This window comes from Myodes glareolus, chromosome 1 (genome assembly GCF_982192425.1).
Source record: "Myodes glareolus chromosome 1, mMyoGla1.1, whole genome shotgun sequence".
Classification (NCBI taxonomy): Eukaryota; Metazoa; Chordata; class Mammalia; order Rodentia; family Cricetidae; genus Myodes; species Myodes glareolus.
Window position 1 is genome coordinate 88,576,002 of NC_142026.1, and position 18,860 is coordinate 88,594,861.

At 41.7% G+C, this 18,860-nt stretch overlaps 1 protein-coding gene across 5 annotated transcripts in view; it reads left to right on the top strand.

Annotated features, from left to right (window-relative positions):
• The window catches only part of Cep57l1 (centrosomal protein 57 like 1), a 59,881-nt gene that overhangs the window by 403 nt on the left and 40,618 nt on the right, over positions 1-18,860 (top strand). The window contains exon 2 of one of the 5 annotated variants that reach the window (XM_048425286.3): positions 16,798-16,862. The exons of the other annotated variants lie outside the window; for them this stretch is intronic. The gene's annotated coding sequence lies outside the window, so the exon portion shown is untranslated. The remainder of the gene's footprint in view (positions 1-16,797; positions 16,863-18,860) is intronic. 5 annotated transcript variants of the gene reach the window in all.

Genomic DNA, 18,860 nt, shown 5'->3' on the forward strand with positions numbered 1-18,860 from the left:
TAGGCTTGGCTGTGACCTGTTCATTGAAAATGTTTTTCCTTCCTCCATTTCCTCTGAAATTAAGGAGCCGCAGCCATCTGGGATTGCTGCCTTTCAATCCAGGCCCTTTCCCTAGTGGCTTGGCGGGGAGAGAGGTGCAGGTGCCCAGCACATTTTGGTAGATAACTTGAGGAGCACCCTAAAGCCAGACAAACTGGGAAGGCTCCACGCTGCTTTTCCGCTGGCCTCTTTCATGTGAATTAGTGCTGGATTAGGGATCCCTATGCAGGGCAATTGCACCTTTGCTCTTACAGGGATCCATCCGTTTTGGGCTGTATTTCCTCTGTCAAATAGAATCCGAAGAAGAGCTTTGAAAGCAAGTCCGTTTTGTGTGAGACTGAAAGAACTCGTAGTGTTTTTAGGTTTGAAGTCTAACGAGCTTTGAAAGGTTCTGTATGTATAAAAACCTCCCAAATTATGTTATTTCTCTAAAGATGTTTTGATATCATTATACTTGAGAAAACTCAGGATTGGAAGGTTTTTAATAACCCGGTAATCGGATTAGATTTTAATTGTCTGTAAAGTTATTCATAAAATATTAACCAGGGACAAGGGAGACGGCTCAGCAGTTTAGAACACTTGTTCTTAAAGAGGACCTGGGTTCGATTTTCAGCTCCCACGTGGCCTCTCACAACCATTCATAACTCCAGTTCCCGAGGATCTTCTGACCTCAGTAGACACCAGTCATACACGAGGTGCATAGGCCTGCATACACCAACAGTACAGTCATACATAAACTAAGTCAACAAACATAACGAAAATGAAAAAACTCATCGGGCCTTGAGTATGTACAACAGTGACAAAGATACGCCCTCATCTTATTAGAAAACTAATGTGTAAATACACAGTTGTGACTCTGTTTAATATTATGGCTAGAGAAACATTTAGCCAGGCCTTGGAAGTCGTCACCCCAAGGGAGACAAAGACCAAAAGAACAGCACTGAGGCTTCAGCCAACTAGAATCTGCTGAGTGCCTTCATCAATAGCACATCACCGAGCACAGTATACCCCTACTGTCATAGAGCCTGGGTTCTAAGAAGAGACAGGAAATAAGTGATGTAGAACACATAGCGTGTGAAATGATAGCAACCAATTGGCAAGGAATGAAGAGTGCTTGGTTGTGGGTGGGGAGGTTCCTTTTTCTGTCTGAGGAGGAATTTTTTCTGGATCATACAAGCTGGTTGTCTGCCACCCCAGGACAGTTGTTTGATGAGCTTGCAGGCTGGATTTCCCCATATTCAAAGACCTGCAGTATTGAGATGGTAGAGGAACCTTTTAGGCTCAAGACTTGAGGGGGTCCTAAAGGGCTTTGTTATGGGGTTGCGGGGGGGGAGGGGGGAGGATACGACAGTGGGCAGGAAAAGTCTGCATTGGGGTGGGGTGGGGTGTGTATGTGAGTTTTCTGTGCCTTTTTCTGGATGGACTTAATTTTCTAAACCACCTTTGTATTAGCTCATCTAAAAACCTTTTGTTCTCCAGGACATCACAATTGGCCTTCTGGGGCCATGTTTTTCTTTTTCAGGGTGGTATTTGTTTGTTTGTTTGTTTGTTTTGTTTTCTGTTTGTTTGTTTGTTGTTTTTCAAGACAGGGTTTCTCTGTGTATCAGCCCTAACTGTCTTGTTGCTAGCTCTTGTAGACCAGGCTGGCCTCGAACTCACAGAGATCAGCCTACCTCTGCCTCCTGAGTGCTGGGATTAAAGGTGTGCGCCACCACCGCCCAGCTCTGTTTTTGTTTTGCTTTGTTTCGTTTGCAGATTTTTCCAGTTACTTTTCTGCAAGTTAATTTATATGCTTTGAAATAGTTGATGAAGCAACAGATCCTATTTGTAGTAGAAATAAAGTAGGGAATTGCTGAAGTCACTAACTATTGTAGGCTCTAAAGATCACCCAGTAGTTAACGTTGTTTAGGAGGGGCTGACTTCAGTTAAACATTAAGGATAGACAGGAGGAATGGGCAGCGGGGATGTGGAAGGACTGGTTATGGTCATCGTTTAGGTGAGGCTTACTTCGGTCTAAACTTTAAGGATAGACAGAAGGGGTGGGCAGAGGGGATGTTGAAGGACTGGTTCAGAGGAACCTGTGTTACAAAACAAATTGAAAATAAGCCCTTTGAGATTGTCCCAAGCGGTGTATATCTGCCATCTTTTACTGGGGAGGTGAAGGCAGGAGTTTGAAGGAAGCCTGGGTGACATGCTGAGATCTTGTTTCACAGGAAACAAAGCAGTAAAACAAAAAGAGGGAATTGCCATTGCTGTCATGGAAAAGTGTGCACACTTGTATTTGGGAGAGGGCAGAGGTCAGTAGACAGGCTACTTGCCTTGGGATATGGGAGGGAAATGAGGAAGACCTAGCTGTAGATACAGTGTTAGGTTTCTTGTAGTGTTTGATAATGGTTTGAAGAAGGACGCTTAAAAGAAATCCCGCACTAGTTCAGAATTGAATATAATAGAGGGATATTTATTTAGGGGTAGACTCACAGATCACAATGCTTTGCTCGAATAGGGAACAGCAACCAAATGCCACAGCCAGAAGAGAGAGAGAACAGACCCACACTTTACATCAGCACATATGTATATGAGGCCCCGCCCAAGTGGGCGGGTAACTTAAAGGCTACTGGCTGCAGGAATTACTACAGCAGTGGTTGTTGATTTCGACCAAGGAGGCACACTCCTGGAGTTCAGCATATTTGAAGTCACCAGCAGGTGTGATCGGAAGGAACAGCCGGCCTAGAGGGGAAGCCCTTGATGTGTTGTCCTAGAAGCAAAATGAAGAGAGAGTTGGAATGATTATGTTAAATGTTCTAGGACCATTGACATGAGGACTAGTTGACCATTACATTTATCATTGTGGAGATTATTAAATACAGGTTATAGGAAGCCATTGCTTTGGACTCGAGCTGTTGTGCTGCCCCACACCCTACCCCCAGATCAGACAAAAAGAAAAAAATAAAATCAAAATGGCCAATCTTGCCACAGTGTGCCATAATGTTCCACATATCCAAACTGAAACTAAGTAGTTACCTGGCCTGAGAAGTCAGGAGGATGAGAGAGAATGGAATTTCCCAAATTAGCTGTTCCCTGGGCTTCCAGCCCTACATGCTTAGTGTTTCCAAATAATAACATGAACTAATCTGATGTTACAGTTACTTCCTTTTGCTCTGTCTCTCTGCCCCGACCTTTGGCAGAAAGTAACTTTGAAATGACCAGTCTGCTTTCGCTGTTTCTGCTCAGTGGTCAGTCTCTCTAGCTGTAAAGTTCCCTTCTCTGCAGCCCACTGAAACACTTGGCTTAGTTTATGGAATGAAGTGTTGCTCTATTCCAGAGTTGAAAATAAAGATAACTTAAGGTTTTTCCATTGTAGCTTTGTTGTTTGAGGAGGTCATTGGCCGTGTTGAAAAGAGACAAAATCCCGGTCACTGCTTTCTTTGTTCAGATGGCCTCATCATGTGTCTTTGACTCATCTTCCTTTGAAGAGCTCAGCTCAACTATTTCTTGTCCCTAATTAGGGAAATAAACAAATAAATTTACTTTTATTGCAGCACGTATCTTTCTTGGCTGTTGTGTTGCAAATGCAGTATTCACTTATGTTTTCCATAGTTTGATTGGCACCTGGCCCCGGTAAAGGCCGAGCACCTGAGAACAGCGACAGGGTCTGGTTCGCGTAGGTTGCTGGGTTCCCAGCACAGACTCAACAAATGCTTGCTGTTGTTGCGTGCGCTGACCCTTGTTTGTTATCCCAGCACTCTGGAAGCTGACACAGGAGGATCAGGAGTTCGAGACCAGATTGAGTACTTAGCAAGACCTCGTTGTGGGAGAAGGGCAAGGTCTGAGTAAGCATCGCACCAGTGGACAAAAACACTTTATCCCAGTACTTTCCAAAGTACTACATATTGCTCATGAAAAAAACGAGGTGGCTGATGGATGAAAGACAGTGTAATGAAAGCATTTTAGAAAACTGTATATTCTATGAGCTATCTATTAAGACATCTGCAGATCAAATAATTCTTAAACTGTGATTCAGTGGAACCAACTTCATAAAACTACCAAGACCAAGTGCATCCACAGATGCAGCTTCAAGATCCCTTCCTCGTCCGTTCTTCTCTCTTTCCTAGTGACCTCTTCTAGGGGCAGTTCACAGTAGAATTCATCCTCCTCTTCCAGCGTCTTGCACAATTTCACCCTTTTCTACTGTGTCACCATCGCTCGTTACCATAGTTTACTGAGTCCTGCAGCATTGTAATACCAGTTTTAAATACCATCCAGCCGCTGGCCTGACGCCGCCACAGCTGGCCTGCCCAGAAACCCGGGAAACAGTTTAGGATGGTTGTAATCAGAATAACAAGCTCCAAAGTCTCTGGGAGAGGCTCTAAAACACGGTAAAAGCTAGCACAAGTGTCAGTGGTGAGCGGTGGTCCCTTTGCTAAGAGCAAAGGCTCTGTGATGGCCGTTCTTGGTTGTTAACTTGACTGCATCTGGAATTAACTGAAAACCAGCGACCGGATGCACCTGTGGGGATTTTTAGTTGATTGGATTGTTTGAGGTCGGAAGACACCCTAAATTTGGGCCACACCTTCTCCTAGCAGCCTGTATAAAGACAGGGAAGAAAGAAGCTTCTGCATTTCGCCTGCTTGCCCTCCTTCTCACTGGCAAGTTCATCTGTCCTGCTGCTGAGGCCTTCCTTCTCTGGCATCAGAGCCTGCTTCTTTGGGATTCCTGTGGTACACACTGAAGAGCAGCTGAGACAGCCATCCTCGTGGACTGAACGACTATGGGGTTCCTGGACTTCCTATTGAGAGACGGCCATTGTTGACTAGCTGGACCACAGCCTGTGAGCCACTCTAATAAATCATATATATATATATATATATATGGATGGAAGTTTCCTTGTGATTCTATGCCCACCCAGCCCCCTTTTTTAAAAGAAGTCCTTCTGAAAGGAGGATGCTAGGGCACAGAGGTAAAGGGACTGACGTGAGGTTAGACTGTAGGGAGACACATGGAAGCTGGGTTCAGAAATTCGTCATTTCTCTGAGAAAGCAGTTCTGAAAAGGGCGAAGCTAGCCTGGTGTTGTGGTACACATCTGTAATCTCAGCACTTGGGAACTGGAGTAGGAGTTCCATGTCATTTTGTACCTCATGCAAAACCTGATAATTTAGTAACATACTTTGAAATACCTGCAAAATAAATGGCATATTGGTTTTCCTGCTAGGTTTTTTTCCTTCCTGTAGGAAATTTACATGAGAAACTATCATGTTTCCTTGGAACTTAGTATCAATAAGAGAAATGAGGTATATAATGTGATCACTTAATACTGTTAAGTATTAAGTTCAAGGCCAGTTTGGGCTGCAGGAGACCCTGTCTAAAGGAGAGTAAAACTGACTGCTAAGAAATGTGCTCACCCTGATGAAATAGAGTTTTATTAATTTTTAAAAATATGGCCCTGCATGCCTTTTCCAACTGGAAAGTAGGGTAGGGGTTTAGCTCAGTGCTGGCTTAGCCCTGGGTTCGGTCTCCAACACTACAAAAAGAAAAACAAAGCAGGAAGGATGGTAGGAGCAGCTCATATTGCGCTCACCGATAGTCCTTCCTAAGTGAGAGGCTTAGGCTAAAGGACTGCTTGAAGCTTGCATTTTCCGAGCAACCTCTCAGAGCAGGCACAGGATTCTGTGTGTGAAAAGATGTGGTCACTTGAACAGAATTGTGCACTAGTCAGGAAAAACTCAGGTTCAAGATGCCTCAAACAGGGATGTTCGTTATGAAATTCATTGATGAAATTGAATTAAAACAGTGAAATTCATTGCTAAAAACAGCAATAACAAAAAACAAGGCTCCTAACTCTTATGGGCTTAGAAACACAGTCTTTGCCAATATACAGGAATTGTAAGGTACACACACACACACACACACACACACACACACACATGCATTAATGTGGGACTGGTAAATTTATCAGGATGATAATTTATTAACATATTGAAATGCGTGCCAAGTAAATGGCATATTGATTTTCCTGCTAGATTGTCCTTCCTTCCTGTAGGAAATTTACACGAGAAACTCTCACGTTGCCTGGGAACTTAGAATCAACAAGACAAATGAGGTGTATAATGTGGTCACTTGATACTCTTAAGCTGTGAGAAGCCTCCATGGTAGCTCTTTTGCTGCTTCTCCTGGCCTTTTGAGTTGCTTCTTCTTGGCTTCCATTCTTCTTTAGTGGAAGGAGCCCTTTGTTCATACACATCCATATTGCAGTCTAGTTCTGGCCTTTGTCTTTGAGCAGGTTTTGCGTACACACACACACACACACACACACACTGGTTCGCTATGTAGTTGGTTCTTGAATGACAAGTTCTTAATGCGTGTTTGCTTGAGTCAGGGCTTGATGCACAACTTAGGTTGGCCTTGTTTGAGGTCCTCCAGCCTCATCCTGAATACACCATAAGGTCTGGCAGAACAACATACTTTGGACTGTTACTGGCATTTCTGTGTGTCTCTGTGTATGCGTTTGACATGTGTATTTGTGTTTATGTGCATGTGTGTGTTTGTGTAAGTGTATCTGGGTGTGGATGGATGTACCAGGCTTTGAACCCATGGCCTTGTGCATGCTGCTGTTTGGCTCTAGCCCAGAGCATGGTTTGGTTTTGATTTTTATTTTGTTTTGTGATACTGGGGATTAATCCTAGGGTCTCAACGTTCTATGTAAGCCCTCTGCTACCGAGTACTAGATCCCCAGCCCTCACGCTTTCCTCATTGTGAGACACATGTTTAGTTGTTCGGGTTGGCTGTGACCTGGCTCGGCAGAGATCAGCCTGAGCTCTATCAGGCTAACTGTGTTGAGACTGTGGCTGGGAATAGCCACTGACACTGTTTGGGGCAGCCAAGCCCATCCAGCACACGTGCGATCCCAGCTACTTGGGAGGCAGGAGGGTCTCTTGAACCCAGGAGTGGGAGGCCCTGCTGGCAGTATTCTTTATGACATGAATGATTTGCATAGGAACAGTCAGTCTTTCTAGTAAATCTATTTCACGGTGAAAAGCGACCTCTTGATAGAACAGGAGACACAAAAGTAGGAGAGGGAGGGAGGAAATACATTTACAATGCATTGCACACATATATGAAATTGTCCAAAATCTAACATTTCAGAAGTGTTCCCTTGTGTTTCTACATTGTGTCCTACAGCATACTACATAGCTGACAAAATGAGTGTTACGTGAGAAGTTGCCTATTGAGGCCATTGAGCTTCTCGCCAACAGCTAGCAGTGTGTTGGGGGAGACAGAGGTTATATGACGTGGGGTTTGGTGCCCCTCACCCCTGTGTTGCTTAAGAATTAACTGTATAGTGATTTCTGTCCCTTCCCCGTATGTCAAAAGATAAATTTTCAACAAGTTTAGAGAAATTAGCTAGCTTTTATTTGTGATTCATGAGGAGGTAAAATACTGCAGTACTGAGCATGGCAGAGCTGGATCTTTTATAAAGTGGCTGGAGTGTCAGCAAGGAAACAAAAGCAGGCTGGCTCGGTGTCACACTACCTCAGGTGTCACCGCATAGCATATCATAGCATGTCATAGCATGTCATAGCATATCATAGCATGTCATAGCATGTCATAGCAGATGGGACCTCCTTGTGCTGGGCAAACTGGCCATCGTGGTAACTCAATGATTCTTCTCTTGTTTCAAGAGCTCATTTCTCTTAAAATACATGGTGAGTAAGAGTAAAAGTGTTGTTGATCGGTCAGTCAGACAGAAGTTCTCAGCTCACGGCGGCCCATACAGTGACTCTGGGTTGTCCTTGTCCTCAGCAGAGGGTCTGTTGCTCCCCATCCTTGTCAGGACAGGTATCTTAAGTCAGCCATTCCCCGCCGGCTCTGGGGCGTTTGTTCGCTGTGCTGGTCTCCACCCACGTGTCTTCTCTGGCAGGTGTCTGAAGACCCTTGCTTGCGTTTTCACTGGGCTGTGTGTTGTTTAGAGTTCTTGTGTAGTGGGAGCCTATCCTTGCAAACATTTTTCTCTGTCTATTTTTTCATGTTCTTAAGGCTGTCCTTTGTAAAAGGGTTTTAAATCTTAATCAAATCCAGCTTGAAAATGTTATGTTTCATACATTGTGCTTTTAGTGTATCTAGAATGTATCGCCATACCTAAGATCAATTAGATTTTCTGTTACCTTCTACAGGTTTTAAAGGTTAGTGTTTTAAATGAAGGTCTGTGATTTACTTGAGCTGAATTATTGATAAAATAAAATTTTTGTGCTTTTATTTATTTATTAAAGTTTCTACTGGGTCTGAAATTATTATTTAGGTCACCAAACAATGAAACTAAAAACAAAAGGCAAAGTAAAGCCCCAGTTTACCAACCCCTCACGGCTGTATTGCCTGCCATTCTCAGCAAAGAGGCCTGAGATCAGCGTCGAGTGTATCTGGAACACTGGGGGCAGGAATCAGAGTTCCTGTCAGGGCACCTGTCTGTCATCTGCTGCTAACTGCAGGTGGCTGTGTGCTGTCAGTCAGGGTTAGTGAGGCACTCGTTCAGTGAGAACTACAATTTTCCGGTCATCTTATTCCAGGCTGCTGTGTTTTCTGTTTCCCTGCTTTGTCCTGGAAGTTTGAAACAATCTACCTGTAGCCTCCCCATGTTGCCTAAGGAACAAAGTTTTGCCTCAAAGTGTTTCCTTGGTCTTTCCTCTTTCGAATTACTGAAAACTGTCTTGTCAATGTCAGCCAAGCTGTGTGTGTGTGTGTGTGTGTGTGTGTACATGTACACGTGTTATAGACATGAATCATAAAGCTTTACTCTTAGAGTTTGAAATTTTAGATTTTAAAGTTTTATCAAAGCTTCTTTTAATTCCTTAGTAGTATTGAGTTCATAGATTTCAGAATCATTCAAAATGTTCCTTTCAGGGCGCCATCATAGGCACTAGCCCCAACTCTGTCCTCTCTTATGTGATTTCCTTCTACAGGGATAAACTAATAAACCATATTCACAACCATATGTTTCTCATTTTGTGTGTGTGTGTGTGTGTGTGTGTGTGTGTGTGTGTCTTTGGTGTTTCCAAATTAGTGTCTTTGAATGTATATCTAAATTTCCTGTTTCTGGCATATGTTAATAGATAGAATTTTTGAAAACAGAAATTGTTAAATCTGTCTTCACTTTGCCTTTCTGGAGAGATGTATTTACCAACTACAGCATATACATAGAATTTATGACAGATTTTTTACAAATCTGTCTTACTGCTGGCTTTATTCTTATTTTTTTATTGCTTTTTTACCTACATGTTTACCCTTATATAGAGAGGTAAGATTGAATTTTATATGAATAAAAAATATGAAATACTGGGCATGGTGTTACTTGCCTGTAATCTCAGCCCTCAAGAAGTTGAAGCAAGAAGATCTGAATTTGAACCAAGCCTGTATTATGTAGACAAATTAACTCATATGTGAATACACACATAAATATCCAAACAAAACTTTAAAAATACCAGCAGTAGTATGAACTGTCTACCGTCCGCAGTGAACAGTGTCGGTTGTTGACTCCCTTGGTTTGTGTCATTTTTCCCAATGAAAAGGGAGCATTGCACGCATTTTCCGAGTGTCCTTGGCATTGTGAATGTTGTTGTCTAACGATTTCAGAGGATAGCTTAGGATAGCCATTGTTTTCTAACTTGCTTTTCTCTCTGCTCAGCAAGGGCTCCAGAGTTTGTCTATGTTGTTGCTATTGTGGCTCTATTGGTTTTTAGTTTTAGAAGCTGTGTAACGTTTCATTATATGAATAGATAACAATTTATTTTCCAAGTTCTGATCAATATGTATGTATGCATGTATGTATTTTAATCGCAAGCAGAACTACAGTGGCTGTCATTATACAGATCTCTTGTGAGGATGTATCCTTGTTTCAGAGTTCATGCATAAACACTGAAAACTGGGATTGTGGCATCAGATGGCATTCATAGCATCCCTATCACAGTTTCAAATTGCTCTCCAAAATCATATTCTACTTGACAAACCCACAAGTTCTTACAGGCTTTATAAAATTGACTTCCTACTGAGTTTACCTACCAGTTCCTGGGGTGATGGGATTGCCTATCTCCCTGCGCCGTCCCAGAACTTAGCCTCAGCAGTCTTCTTTCTGAGACTTCCTGACAATCTAATTCGTGAGCAGTGCTCTTCTAAATGTTACTTTCTTAATGTTGATAATAAGGAGGCTGACCTCTGAATCCCTAAGCTCCACCTAAGTTCCTACCTCACCCTCCTAAATATTTGCGAACCACTTATTGCTGTTTTTATTTGCGTCTTCCTGGTAAGTTGAGTTGCTTCCTTTTTCTTTTCTTTTCTTTTTTTTACATTCATGTTTTAATTGGTAATTAAATTAAATTCATGTTATTGATTGGCAATTTTATTTACTTGCAAACCCTGGATATTAGTTCTTTGTCCGGAGTGTAGCTGGTAAGAGCTTTCTCCATCCTGTGCGCTGTCTGTTAACTCTGCTCACTGTTTCCTTTGCTGAACAGAAACTTTATTTTCATGTAGCCCCACTTGCTGCTACTTGGGATCCGTTCCTGTGCTGTTGCTGTCTGTTTAAAACGTTCTTAGCTATCCCAATATCTCAAAGGGCATCCCCGGGTTCTCTTCAGGTTTTAAATTAAAGTCTTTGATCCATTTTGAGTTGATTTTTGAACAAGGTAAAAGATAAGAATGTAACTTCATTCTTCTGCAGGTAAAATTCCAGTTTTACCAGAACCATTTGTTCAATAAGCTATCTTTTTTTCCAGTGCATACTTTTGCCGCCTTTGTCAAAAATTAAGTGGACAGGGCCCTGCTGTTTTGTTTCCTCTGTTCCATACACTGGTCTTCTTGTCTGCTTTTATGGAAGTACCAGGCTGTCTTTGTCACTATGGCTCTATACTATAATTTGAGGTTGGGTGTTGTAATTCCTCCAGTATTGATCTTTTTTTTCATATTTATTTATTTTCTTATTATGTATACAATATTCTTTCTTCAGTCCAGAAGAGGGCACCAGGCCTCATTACAGATGGTTGTGAGCCACCCAGCAATGTGGTTGCTGGGAATTGAACTCAGGACCTTTGGAAGAGCAGGCAATGCTCTTAACTTCTGAGCCATCTCTCCATCCCCCCTCCAGTATTGATCTTAATCCTTATGATTGCTTTGTCTGTTTGTGGTCTTTTGTGGTTTTATACAAATTCTTGTATTTTTTTTTTCTAAACCTGTAAAATGTGGCATGGAAAATTTTATAGGTACCTTAATTTTAGTAGTTTAGACATTTTCATAGTATTAATTTTGCCCATCCAGGAACATGAAATGATTTTCCATTGTCTAATATGTTCAGTGACTTCATTTTTCCTTTATTTTAAAGATTATTTATTTATTGTATATGCAGTATTCTCCCTGAACATATGCCTGTATGCCATAAGAGGACACAAATTCTCACTATAGATGGATATGGTTTTTGGGAAGTGAACTCAGAACCTCTGGAAGAACAACCAGTGCTCTTCTGAGCCACCTTTTCAGCCCTGACTTCCTTTTTCAGTATCTTGAAATTTTCATTGTAGAGGGCTACTTGATTTTGGGGGAATTCTTCTGAATAGAATTTTTTCCTAATTTCTTTCTTAGAGAATAGACAGTATAAATGAAGACTGCTGGTATATATATATATATATATATATATATATATATATATATATATATATATATATATATAATATTGCCTTTGGGCTGTTAGTTTTTGACAGTGTGACACAAATTAATTTGGGAAGAAAGAGCCTCTACTGAGGAAATGCCCCCATCAGACTGAGCTGTTGGCATGTCTGGGTCATTTCCTTGATAAATGATGGCTGTGGAAAGACCTGGCCTCGGTGGGTAGTGCTGCCCCTAGGTAGGTGGTCCTGGAGTCTATAAGAAAGCAAACTGAGTGAGCAATAAGCAACACCCCTTCATGGCCTGTGCATCAGCTCCTGCCTCCAGATTCCTGCCTTGAGTTCCTGCCCTGACTTCCCTCAATGATGAACCGTTGCATGTACATGAAAGATGAAATAAACCCTTTCTTCTCCAAATTGGTTTCTGGTCAGTCTTTTATCGTAGCAACAGAAACCTAAGAGGAGTGTAGATCCCTCCCACTCCAGGACCATCTGTGGAGGTCAGAGGACAATTGCAGGGGTCCTTTCTCTCCATGTGGACCTCAGGGATCGAACTTAGGTCCTCCAGGTTGGTGGCAGGTCCCTTTGCCTGATGAGCCATTTCACTGGCCCAGGAAAATGTTCACTTTAAAATTTTGTATGTATGCGTGTTTGCCTGAATATGTGTATGTGCACCACATGTGTGCCTGGAAACCATGAAGGCCGGAAGGACATTGATCCCTTGAAGCTGGAGTCACAGTGGCCGTTAGCCTTCACGTGGGTACTCCTAACTGCTGAGGTGTCTCGCGAGCCCCCAGAAAAATGCTTTATTTGTGTTTTTGCAAAGATTTTATTCATTAAATATAAGAAGTCGGAGATTGTAAATCACAAAATTATTTTATAGTTTACAAAATAAGGGGTAAATGCTGCCAAGTATAATTTAAAGGTAAAGCCTAATTTCAGAGCTGTTAAATATGAGATATTTAGTAATGTAATGTAGTAATCAATGTTGGGGAAGTTTTAGACTTAAGCATATTTTGTTTTATATATTTTTACTATAGTAGTTGAATTAAAAATAACAAATGCACCAAGCATGGTGGCAAACACCTTTAACTCCAGTACTCAGGAGCCAGAGGTAGGGATCTCTGTGAATTTGAGATCCAGGTCAGCCAAGGCTACATAAACCTTGTCTCAAAATAAATAAACAAATAAAATGAGTAAATAAATAAAACTTATTGAACAACTACTAAGAAGTCCAGTAAATGGTTGATTAATGAGTAAGATGTAGTTCTTGCTTTTAAAGAACTGTAAAGGAGAGTAAATTGTACAGCCATTGCTAAAATAATACTATTTTATTAATAGCATTAATTAAGTGAGGTAAATTGTAATTGATATATGCAATAAAGACAATTGACTTCATAAAAGTTATAAATCAGTAACTTCAATAACTATCTGTTAGTAATTTTGTTCATTGTTACAAGAAATAGAGGGGCATTATTGGATGGGAAGAGGGAAGGAAATATTTGTGATATATATGTATATGTGTTTTTTCTTTAGTGGAGAGAACAGAGTTTACTCCAGACAGTCATTTTAAAAGTATTTTATGTTTCCTTCTCTGTTGTGATCTCTGCAGTAGGTCTGCTTGTAGGAAAATAATTCTAATAGTTATGTTTGTTTTCTTTGGAAAAATTACAAATTGAGTTATACCTTACCATAAATATTCCTGTTTGTGTACTCTTAGAATGGGAAAATGTTGAACTTAAGCTGGCGTACATGTGCTATGAGCAGCTATAATAGTTGACCCACTACTGCCACTTGGGGGATAAAAACTTATTAAATTTTGCCTTCAATATATTATTTTAGGAAAATAAATTAGTATAAAGTATAACATTTTGAGAAAAAAACTTTGGTGATTAATTTTTTAGATTTACACATTTATTTTAGATGTATGAATGTTTTGCCTGAATGTTTGTATGTACACGTACCACATGTGTTCCTGTTGTCCTCAGAGGGCAGAAGAGGGCTTTGGACCCCCTGAAACTAGAATGGACGGTTATCAGCCACAAATCCTCTGCAAGAGCAACAAGTGCTCTAAATCTTAGAGCCCCCTTGATAATGTTTTCTGTTTTGTTTTATCACAGAGGATATTGGATTCTCTCTGATTTATAAAAATTGGTTGTCTTAATCGCTGCTTTTTTGCTATGAAGAAACACCATGACCAAGGCAACTCTTATAAAGAAAGCATTTAATTGGGGGTGTGCTTAAAGTTTCAGAGTGCAGAGATGATAGCATGGTGGCACACATGGTGTTGAGAACTATATCCTAATGCACAGGAGGAGAGAGATCTCAAAAACTCACTCCCAGTGACACACTTCCTCCAACAAGACCACACCTCCTAATCCTTCTAATTCTGTGAAATAGTTCCACTCCCTGGTGACTTAACCATTCAAATATATGAGCTTATGGGGGCCGTTCTTATTCAGACTAACCCAGCAGTGAACTGTCAGGACAGATAGCACATATGATGCCTGCAGATCAGAGATGACATTGCCCTTAGCAGCTTTCACCAGACCTGCTAGGCATTTCCTCTGTTTCCCTATGTGTGAAAGCAATTACTTTGGTGATAGTGACTGCATTTTTAAGATTGTAAGTCAAATGTAATGTGTAGACACTGTATATGATTATACTTTTCAAGGTCTGGTTGGCATTTTTACAGTTTGTTTTAGTATACAAAAATAAACTTTTTATTGTTTCATATACTGTTTATTAGTCTACTGAGAGTTTCATAAAATGTGTTTTGATGATATTTACCACCCCCAGCTCTTCCCAGATCTACCTCCCCCTCCCTACCCACTCAACTTTGTGTCCTCCTTCCTTCTTTCCTTCTTTCCATCCTTCCTCCTTCCCTCTCTCTTTCCCTCCCTCCCTCCCTCCCTCCCTTCCTTCCTTCCTCCCTCCCTCCCTCCTTCCCTCCCTCCCTTCCTTCCTTCCTTATCTGACTTACGTATTTTTGAGGCAGGGTTTCCTCTATGTAGCCCTGGCTATTCTGGAACTCACTCTGTAGACCAGGCTGCCCTCAGACTCACAGAGATCCATTTGCCTCTGCCTCACCAGTGCTAAGATTAAAGGTGTGCACTACCAGGCCCAGCTCTGTTTTTTATTTTTTCAAGCTGTCAAGACTAATTTGTGCTGCCCATATGTTCTTGGATATGTGATCTTCCACTGGTGTGTGTTCTACCTACCAGGGACTCTTAGAGAAAACTGTTTCTCCCTCCCCTAGAAGTTTACAGTTCCCAGCAGCTCCACGCTTAGTGTGGGCTTTTATGCCGATTCCAATCTCCATGTTGAGTTTGCCATGTCTTGGGCTTATACAAGCCTTGTACATGCTGTTGCAGCTCCTGTGAACTTACATGTGTAGCTGTCCGGCTGTGCTCAAAAGACACTACTTCCCTGTAGTCAGCCATTGTCTTTGGTTCTTACACTCTTGCTGCCCCCCCACAGTGATCCTTGAGCCTTAAGAGGAGGGGGTGCAGATCTATGTTCCATTTAGAGCTGAACATTTGGCAGACTCTTGTTCTCAGCACTTTGGCCAGTTGTGGGTGTCGGTCTTAAACACTGTCTACTGCAAATAGAAGCTCCTCAGGCGAGGATTGAGAGATGCAGTATAGATATGACAATAAGTCATTGAGAGTTGCATTAATACTTATACATTTAGCAAAAGAATAGTAGTAGGTTTTTCCCTAGGGCCTATGGCCTGTCTCGCCAAAGGCTCTTGGATCATGGTGCAAACCAGCCAGAAAGTGGTTGGTTATCCTACTGATGTTCATGCAGTGCCCATGTCTTCCCAGGCCCGTCAGTGTTGTAGCTCTCAGGGTTCACAGCTGGGTCTGACTGATAATTACTTTTCTCTTCTAGTAATGTGTGTAGCACCTTCCTGCACTTGGAAAGCTAGCTGGAAGCAACAATCTTGAGTCATAGAACATGAAAGAATCAAGCTGCTATTAACCTAGAAGCTTCATTCCTACTTATTTTTTTAATATTTTTCCTTGATGTGCATGGGTATTTAGCTTGTTTCTAAATCTGTGTACCACATGCATGCAGTGTTCACAGAAGCTACAGAGGGTACTGGATTTCCTGGAACTGAAGTTACAGATGGTTGTGAACCACTATGTGGGCACTGGTCTTTGTGGAGGGTCTTCATTCCCTCTGGGGCAGATGGGGCAACAGAAAGCTTTGGACGCCCATGAGTGCAAACGGAGTCAACCCTCCAGGAGACAGATTTCAGTGAATCAGCTGAATTTTGTTCCAGAGTATAAGGAATATAGAGGATTGGGGAGCCTGGGAGCATGCTCCTAACACAAGACTTAGTATATGGCAGTAGAGTCCTATAGCAGAGCCCCTAGCACAGGCCTTCTCAGCAGGGGTCCGTGCCGAGGGTCAAGCTAAAGATGAGCCAGGCAGCTGGTGAGTGGTAGCTTTTAGATAAGGTCAGCAGCCCAGGCCCACCCAGGGCCATTCTCCAGACAAGGTAGACCGCAGGAAGCTTTGCTGGAGGGAGGGAGCTCCTGGCCGAGCTATTGAGATAAACTGACGAGCCAGGGATGTCTTCCACAGTCTTCAAGAGCAGCCAATGCTCTTAACTGCTGAGCGCTGCCTCAGCCCCTCATTTCTACTTTAATGTTTTTATAGATTCTAATTTTACTCAGTTGTAGTTTCCAAAAGCATTTGAGAAGAAGAACTTAGAGAAATTTTTCTAAAATAGAGTATTTTTGTGAGAGAACCAGTCATAGGACACAGCAACAATTAAGACCTTTGGCTAAGTCCTAAAAGGCTCTAATAATGCTTTACTTTGAAACAGTTTCAGGCATTGACAGTATTAAAAGCATTAAAATTGTCACATACCTAACATTATAATTGGTTAAATATATCTTAATGAGAAAATAACTTGCATAAATATTTATATGCTCTTTAAAAATTATACTTTAATCAAATAATGTACATGTAACCATTTATTATGTTACATTAAATAAAAAGCAACTTACAAGAACATGTTTTCAATCTCAACTTTGGTTTAAATGATAAGACTGAGCTAATATAAAAATGTTAGTTTTTATTTGTTTGTTTTTGTTTCTTAAGACAGGGTCTCTCTACATAGTCCTGGCTGTCCTGGAACTTACTATGACCAGAATAATACCAAATTGGTAAATTTTATGTTGATTTTTATTTTCTAGTGTAATCTCCAAGTTCTGTAGAATGAGCATTTATTATTTTTTAAAAGAAGAGTATGTAAATAATTAATTGACTGTCAAGTCCCTTTCTGGGCATACTCTAATGTCTGAGCTAGCACAGTGAAGTCTCACAGGCTAATATATAATTTAATTATGAGAAACTGTAGCAGTATTCATATACAAAAAATATTGTCTATAATTGAATGTACCATGGTGCATGCCTCTTCTTAGCTTTGCTGTTTTATAACCTTTCTTTGTACTTTATTAACCTGGATAGCAAGTTCCCCTCTGGGGTGGCAGGGCGGAGTGTTGCTTTGCTTTGCTCTGTTTTGAGGTGGGACCAGTAGCTTCAGGCTGATCTTGAACTCACTGTGTCTCCCCACTTGGCCTTATTTTCTTGTCTCAGCTCTTCAAGTACTGAAATGAAAGTCTGTACCACTATGCCCAGGAGAAACTTCACTGAAGGATAAAAGTTGGTCACGGTAAATAAAAGAGGCCTTGATCTATTGGCCTTGGCTGGTCTGGACTGGACCAGCAGATTTGGCTAACTCCTGTGATAAAAGCAGCTTTGCAGATCCCACCTTACCTTTTGTGGAATACCAACTTACCTGGTAATAATTTATACCAAGTTCAGGGGCCCAGGGTGACGGGCATTGCATTGGCTTCTGCCATCAACACTGACCTCTTTCTTTTCCTTTTCCAGCTCCTAGCGGTTTGGCATGTGTTAGGCATTTTAGGGACTGAAAACTGAAAATGACACACTGATTTTTTTGAGGCGGGGGAGCCCTGCTGTCCTGGACACTCTGTAGCCCAGGCTGGACTTGAGCCCAAAGATCCTTCTGCCTCTGCCTTCCGAGTGCTAGGATTAAAGGCGTGTGCCACCACTACCCAGCAAAGACACTTTTATATGAAGTGAATTATGTTGACATGAAATAGTCCCTGTGTGGAATGCGAGACTCCTGGGAGCAGTGACCTGTAATAATAGCTTCCTCTGAACAGGGCTTCATGGTGGCTTTTTCTTCCTTTCTATCTTGTCTGGCCTGAAACTCATTGTATAGACCAGGCTGTCCTTGAACCCATGGAGATCTGCCTGTCTCTGCCTCCAAGTGCTGGGATTAAAAAGTATGCACCATGATGCCCAATTCATAAGGCTTTTTGTTTGTTTGTTTGTTTTTAAGACACTGTTTTCACTCTGTTGTTAAGGCTGAGCTTGAATCCTGAACTCAAGTGATAGACTTCACCTCAGTCTCTCAAGAAACAGGGATTACAGACGCCTGGTAGTTTTTGTTGTTTGTTTTAGAGATGGGATCTCCCGTTATCTCGTGCTGGCTAGAACTCACCTGTGTTGTAGTGCTGGCCTCAGTCTTGTGATTCTTCTACTTCCGTCTCCCGGGCACTGGGGTTACAGATGTGCATGCACCACCACACCCAGCTCACAGGGTCTTTTCTAGTAGACTGTGAGATTTTGCTGTTAGATAGACATTAGCAGGCCCTCAGCATTTCAGCATTTGGCCTGGCTGGGTAAGTAAAGGAGGTACATTGGAAATGAATGCAGAATTAGAATAATATCTTTTTGTGGGTATATTTTATTTTTATTTTTTTACTTTTGAGATAGGGTTTCTTTGTAGTTTTTGGTACCTGTCCTGGAACTAGCTTGTGTAGATCAGGCTGGTCTCAAACTCAGAGATCCTCCTGCCTCTGCCTCCCAAGTGCTGGGATTAAAAGCGTGCACCACCACTGCCTGGCTGTGGGTATATTTTAAATAAATTGAACTTTGATCAACTTAAGCTTCCATTCCCAACTGGACAAAAAATAATAATAATAATTGGGCTTTGCCCTTTGCCGTCAGTGCTAAGCAACAGCAAACTCCATTCCACAGACCTCAGCAGCCGCGCCCACAGCTCTGCCTGAAAACTAGTGCAGGCTTATGGTGTCTGCACAGATGACCTGTCAGGGCCTCTCTCCACCAGC